At 32.2% G+C, this 6676-nt stretch overlaps 1 long non-coding RNA gene across 1 annotated transcript; it reads right to left on the bottom strand.

The window, feature by feature from the left end:
* Positions 1–2724: 2724 nt before the first annotated feature.
* On the bottom strand, positions 2725–3577 carry LOC131654982 (uncharacterized). The gene is made up of 3 exons (XR_009299614.1): positions 3518–3577; positions 3083–3398; positions 2725–2995 (listed from the first exon to the last, which is right to left on the bottom strand). It is a non-coding gene; the product is annotated as an uncharacterized LOC131654982 (long non-coding RNA).
* Between the last annotated feature and the right edge of the window lie 3099 nt (positions 3578–6676).

Here is a 6676-nt window from a genome sequence, read left to right as displayed (position 1 = left end):
GGTCAAAACTATAAAGTTGGAAGAGGAAACATATATCCATCGAGGGGCGCGTGACGATTATTAAATCAGTCTTGCAAGCTCTTCCAAATTACTTCCTTTCCTTTTTCAAGGCTCCGACAGATATAATTTCAAAACTCGAATCTCTCTTTAAACAATTTCTTTGGGGTGGGATGAGGTTGAGAGAAAAATAAATTTGGTTCATTGGGATAAAGTGTGCAGACCCATCAATGAGGGTGGTTTAGGGATTAGAAACTTGAGGATTTTCAATTTTGCTCTATTAGGAAAATGGGAGTGAAAATTAAACTTTGAGAGGCAAGGTATTTGGTATAAAGCCTTATCTAATAGATACGGGTTGAGAGAGGATGGAACATTGAGTGGGGGTAGAGACTGCTCCAATTGATGGAATGTTATTTATCATCTCAATTACGCCGAGTGGTACCAAGAATCCATTTACTCTGTTAAGGAAGTGTATAATGGTCCTATGTCTCAATCCAAAAACACAGCCAATCCAAAATGGGGTATCGCGTGGCATAAAACTATCCTGTCGAAAGTTTCGTGCCTAGCCTGGAGAATCTTTCAAAACAGAATAGCTACCAGAGATAACCTTATTAGGAGAGGTGTGATAGCCGGTGAATCTAATTTATGTGTCGGAGAACGTGGTAAAGAAGAGTCAGTAGCCCATTTATTCTTCGAATGTCCAGTTTATGCAGGGGTTTGGTACGAGGTGTGTCGTTGATTAAACATATCTTCGGAATTGCATATGTATAGTATATAGCATTTGAAGCAATTTGAAGGACTGTTAGGTGGAGACAGAAACGTAGGTCTTATGGCGAAAGTAATTTGGTTTGCATGTGTGTGCAATATTTGGAAAGCTAGAAATGATAGATTTTTTCAAAACAAAAATTTCGAGTTAGAAAGTTTGGTTGAGAAGGTGAAAATCCACGCTTGGAAATGGTTGAAAGTAAAAACAATGGACTCGGTACTCGACAAATCTTTATGGTTTTTGAACCCAAGGGCAAGCCTAAGACTGATAGAGGAGTAATTGTTTGTTGTGAGTGGCTTTCTTGATACTGGGATTAATATTGGAGTGTGTTTGGAGCAAGAGTGCATGGATATGCTTGCTGGTAGTTGCGATTTCTAGTTTTACTTACAGCAGTCTAGTTTTGTTTCAGATCCAACGGCATGCACTAGATATTAGTGTTGGCGTGTTGTTTGTCAAATTTTGGCAGTGGGGTTTTTCTGTTTGGCAGGCGCTGAAGCCTTGATGTTTTGGTCTTGTCATCACAAAGTTGTCTTCAGTTTTGGCAGAGTTACCTATATGCATGAGTGGCGTGTTGGTCTGTTTGTGCTCAATATAGGTCTGATATTTCGTAACCGAGAATTTTAGAAGTCTTATCGATTCATGCCTGAACAGCCGCGCGTTCCATGCTTTGGAGTTTATGTGCTCTTCGTTGAGACGGTTTGCTACCTGTTTATGTTTTTTATAGTTTCTGAAATTTCCTGTTTTGGGGGCAGCAGTGTTCTGTATCTGTATCAGACCACGGATTCGTTGGCATCGGAAATGTTGCGGCATCCTGAGTAAAAGTGAAATAAAGATCGGAGTGATTTTGTAGGTATGCACAGAGTGGGTGTTAAGCCTGGGGATCTATCTGCGGAATGTCATAGATTTCTTACAGGGTGCCTGCTAATTGAAATTTTCTTCACCGAATGTCAAGATGTCACCGTAATTAACAAAAATTAAATTCAAATACAAGTAAAATAATTGCAAAACAATTACATTAATTTGCTTAATATTAAACATCAAACTAGAAAATACTTTAGTTCTTGTAATGGGTATCTCCAAAAATGGTTTACCTAACAAACAAAAAAAATCAAATCTCATCAATAGTTCCATTACCTGAATGAGTAAAAGATAAATTCAAATATTGATAGTAAGGGATAAAGATTTAAATAGCGAGAGAGGTCTAAGAAAATGAAGTTTACGATATAAGTTCATGAGAGAAGTATGGAAGAGGAGACACTAGTACAAAAATGTTAATTTACACTCGTTTTTTATAAAATTTACACCTATTATTTTTAATAAAAATCGGGTGTATATCCACAGGGTGAGAAATGTCTAACGAATTTACACCCGTTATTTTTAACAAAAATCGGGTGTAATTGTGCGTAATTATGTTTTTAATTACACCATATTTTAACAAAAATCGGGTGTAATTACGTTTTTAATTACACCCTATTTTAATAAAAATCGGGTGTAATTACGTTTTTAATTACACCCTGTTTTAATAAAAATCGGGTGTAATTGGGCGTAATTACGCTTTTAATTACACCCTGTTTTAATAAAAATTGGGTGTAATTGGGCATAATTAGGTTTTTAATTACACCCTGTTTTAGTAAAAATCGGGTGTAATTTGGCGTAATTTCGTTTTAATTACACCCTGTTTTAATAAAAATCGGGTATAATTGGGCCTAATTACGTTTTAATTACACCCTGTTTTAATTAAAATCAGGTGTAGATACGTTCTTAATTACACCCTATTTTAATAAACACCATTATATTATATTTAAATCTATTTACACCCTATTTCATATACACCATTTAGTTATATTTCATTTTCAATCATAATATTGCAAATACTATAAAATCATACACATAAAAATCATATTTTAACTAAGTCAAATTATTTTTAATATTAACCAAAAAGTATACAAAATCATGTGCATTCATAATATTTCAAGTACTATAAAATCATACACATAAAAATTATATTTTAACCAAGTCATAACACTTTCTTCATATATAATTTTACGCCATGCTTGACGGTTAGCTTCGGTGTTCTCTAGTTTAATTGAATCCAACCGCTTTCCACATGTAGCATTGGATTCATCCATGGCCAAAATACCACGCCCTGGAGAAGCAATTGCTTTCCACAATTCGATCAGGAGGAAGACCTTCTACACTCGTGTACACCGACTTCATCTTCTCAAGCAAAGTCTACAAAATTATTCAATAAATAGCAATTCAAAGCCACACAACAAACCTCTAATTTCTTAAAAACTACGAGGTTAAAAAATGTTTAACCATTTTGCCAGCCTTGTCAATCCCTAAAATGAGTACATGAAGCTCTAACTTGTTGAACATGTACTGCCAAAGTCCATAAAATAATGAAAACATCCTTTGTCGAAAAAATCTATACTTGACACTTCCAACCATTGCTCCTGTGATGTTGTTAGGATTTCTGTTAGGGGTGTCGCGCCACTTCCAACGACTAGTGCATGAGTAATTTTTGTGATTATTTGGAATTGATGCATCTCTGATGAATATGAGTTGGAAACTTCTTGCCATATCCAACTATGTAGCTCATGTTCATTGGATTTTGACCCATGATGTAATCCATCTGTTTCATGCCAATATGAAAATCACATTTATTGTTAACCAATTATTTGAACTTTGACGAACATTTCCGAAATTGTGGCAAAAATATATGAATCAAAACCGGAATAACGAATATGGTACCTGAGAGGTTGCAAATGACTTGAGATCAGACCTTGGAATGTAATTAAGGCCACAATTCCATCCAAGAACACATATTTCCATATAATCAGCAAAAAGTGATGTCATAAAAGCCGCATTGACAACATATTGAAGAGATTGACCTTGTCCATGATTCAGTTGTATCAAACCCCCTGCAAATTTTCATGTTAACACACATCTTGCAAATTTTTTTGAAGCTTAACAATCACAATGGCACATCTTTGAATTGAATTATTCAAGTTTATCTAAGAATAATATTTTAAATACTATAAAATCATACACATAAAAATAAGGGAGAATCATGTATTAGTCAAGAAAAGTATATCAACATACAACCCAAAAATATATTCACTAGTTGACAATAACTAACAAAACTATCTGCAAGTTTTTTTATTGTTACATTCAGGTACAATTTGTATATAAATTTAGAAACATACAGGAAGTTATTGGAACTTTATCGAATAATTATAATGATATTGAAGATAAGTCTCACTAATAGTTGAGTTGTGATATCTGGCAGATCAAATGCATGAAAGTGGCTTTGGTTGCTTTACTTGCATCTCATTTCTTGTCAAACACTAAACTTGAGAAATTAGTATGCATGAAATCTATGCTAATAGTTATTTTCTGCCAAACTAATCATTTGATGTTAGTAGTCACTAGTTATAATTGAATTTTTTTAAATTTATCAGGTCAATCCACTTAAATAAATACGATAAATTTATTATTATTATATTATATATTATACTATAAATTAAAAGTATATATATATATATATATATATATATATATATATATATATATATATATATATATATATATATATATATATATATAAAAAATTTCTCATGAAATAATTTTTTTTATAAATAATCATAAACAAATAATTTCACAAAATATTAGATTAATTGTTTATTTATATATATTCAAATAAAATAAATTTTTAAATAGTCTAATATCAATCAAAATTTTAAAAATGTCAAACTCAAATTCAGAAAAATTACATGTGATAGATTACCAGTCAAAGTTATATACTTAAATGTTTTTGATGGATAAAATTTTAGAATTGACAAAACTCAGTATCTTATCACTATCCTTAGTTTCAACAAATATATAATTGTGATTTTAAGTGGTGAAATTTTCAATGTAGAAAAAGACAAATTTATAAAGTTATGCACATTAATATAATAAACGTGTCTCATATAAAAACTTATTTTATATAGATACTATTACATTAAATTAGTAATAAGATCAAGTTAAATACTACTATAATACACGTGTCTCATAATAGCTAGCCACCTAATAAGAGTATTCATACACCAACTGATTCGCCACTAGGGGTGCTCGCGGTGCGGTTTGGGCGGTTTTGACGAAAAAAATCATCCGAACCGCAAGAGAAAAAATAGTGCGGTTTGGTTTGGTTCGGTTGGCTTTTAAAAAAAATCCGAACCAAACCAAACCACACTAATGCGGTTTGGTTCGATTCGGTTGGTTCGGTTTTTTACAAATATTTTATTGAGCCATACATACACATATAGATGATAACATAATTTTGTATTTATACATTCATACACTATCAAATAACAACAAAACTCGTCATATTTTGACAACAATTTTTCATTTAATATGTAAAAATTAAATTAGACAAAAGTGGAATATTAAACATAAAATAATAGCATAAAACAATATAAAAATTATTATAACGAAACAAAAAAAAATAGAGGAGACGAAAGATTAGTGAAAGTGAAAAAGAAAAAAATGTTGAGAGATTAGAGAAGAAGATATGCGATAAAAACGAAACTGAAATACGAAACATTTACATAAAAATGAGAAGGTGAAAAAGAAAGAATATAAGAGAGTAGAGATTATAGAAGAAGAGGGAAGATGTATGTGGCAAAGAAGGTGCGATAATGTTATTAGAGATTTTAGAAGATCGGAACTGAAATTATATGTGTAAGGATGAGAAAATTGTTCGTAATCATAATGCTAATGTATAATAAGTTTAACTTTGGGTCGGATGTGAGTTAGTAAAATTTAGGTTGTAACATAGTGCGGTTTGATTCGGTTTGGTTCGGTTTACAAAATGCAAACCGCAAACCAAACCGAACCGTGCGGTTTTGTAAGAACTGACCCAAACTAATCCGAACCAAATGCGGTTTTTTGCGGTTTCGGTTTGGTTTGGTTTGGTTTGCGGTTTTCTATTGGGTTGGTTTGGTTTTGATCACCCCTATTCGCCACCAGGGTATGCTAGAATTCTACCCTTCCTATTAGTCATGATCGATACGTTAAACACTGAGTTTCAATCACATTTTCAATTTTGAGTAACACAACATAAATAATTGATTTTGACATACCAATACCTCTTGTCTTCAAGTCTAAGAAAACATTTCTATTGTATTGTCGCAATTTATGTTACAGCATCCTTTGGATGGGCTTATAGTTCTAAAACAATTTTATGTCTAAACTTTGACCATATTAGTCTTTTAAGTTGGTAATGCCGAATTAACTTAATCATAAAATATATATAATTCTCCATTATTTATGATACTGATGCATCACAATGAGGACTTTGGATACATAAACATTAAAAAAGCCTTTAATTCTAAGGTCATTCATTATAGATAACATAAAATAGTACTAATTAAAAGTATACAACAAACCTGAGATCTTTTCCTCTCATCTTTGAAGAAATTGAAAACATGTTGTGGAGGAAGAGGCAACCAAATGGTAGTAGCTGCACTTAGAACTTTTCATTAATTAAATAATAGATGTACTTGATTGAGAAGATTGGAAATATTTGAATAAGTAGATAAGGTAGAATGAAGTGGCACTAGCTATATACCAATTTCATCACCAAAGTTGGTCCATAACTCAGCTTTGAAGGACTTGTCACTGCTAACAACACCAATAACTTGTACAAAAGCTGTAAGAGGAGCTGGTAGGTTTGCTGGACGAGGAATATGAGAACTCAGATTAGCGCCTCTCCTGAAATCATCAAATTCATGACTCTGTTCAGCATCACTAGCTTTTTCTACATGCAATGATAGAATACAGATGAAAATATTGTATTACAGAATTTGAGTTTACTTAATGTATCTCAGCATATGGATACGAATTTGCACCTTCGTTTCAAGGTGATCA

This window comes from Vicia villosa, linkage group LG3, assembly GCF_029867415.1.
Source record: "Vicia villosa cultivar HV-30 ecotype Madison, WI linkage group LG3, Vvil1.0, whole genome shotgun sequence".
NCBI classification, from domain to species: Eukaryota; Viridiplantae; Streptophyta; class Magnoliopsida; order Fabales; family Fabaceae; genus Vicia; species Vicia villosa.
This window is presented reverse-complemented; position numbering and strand designations above follow the sequence as displayed.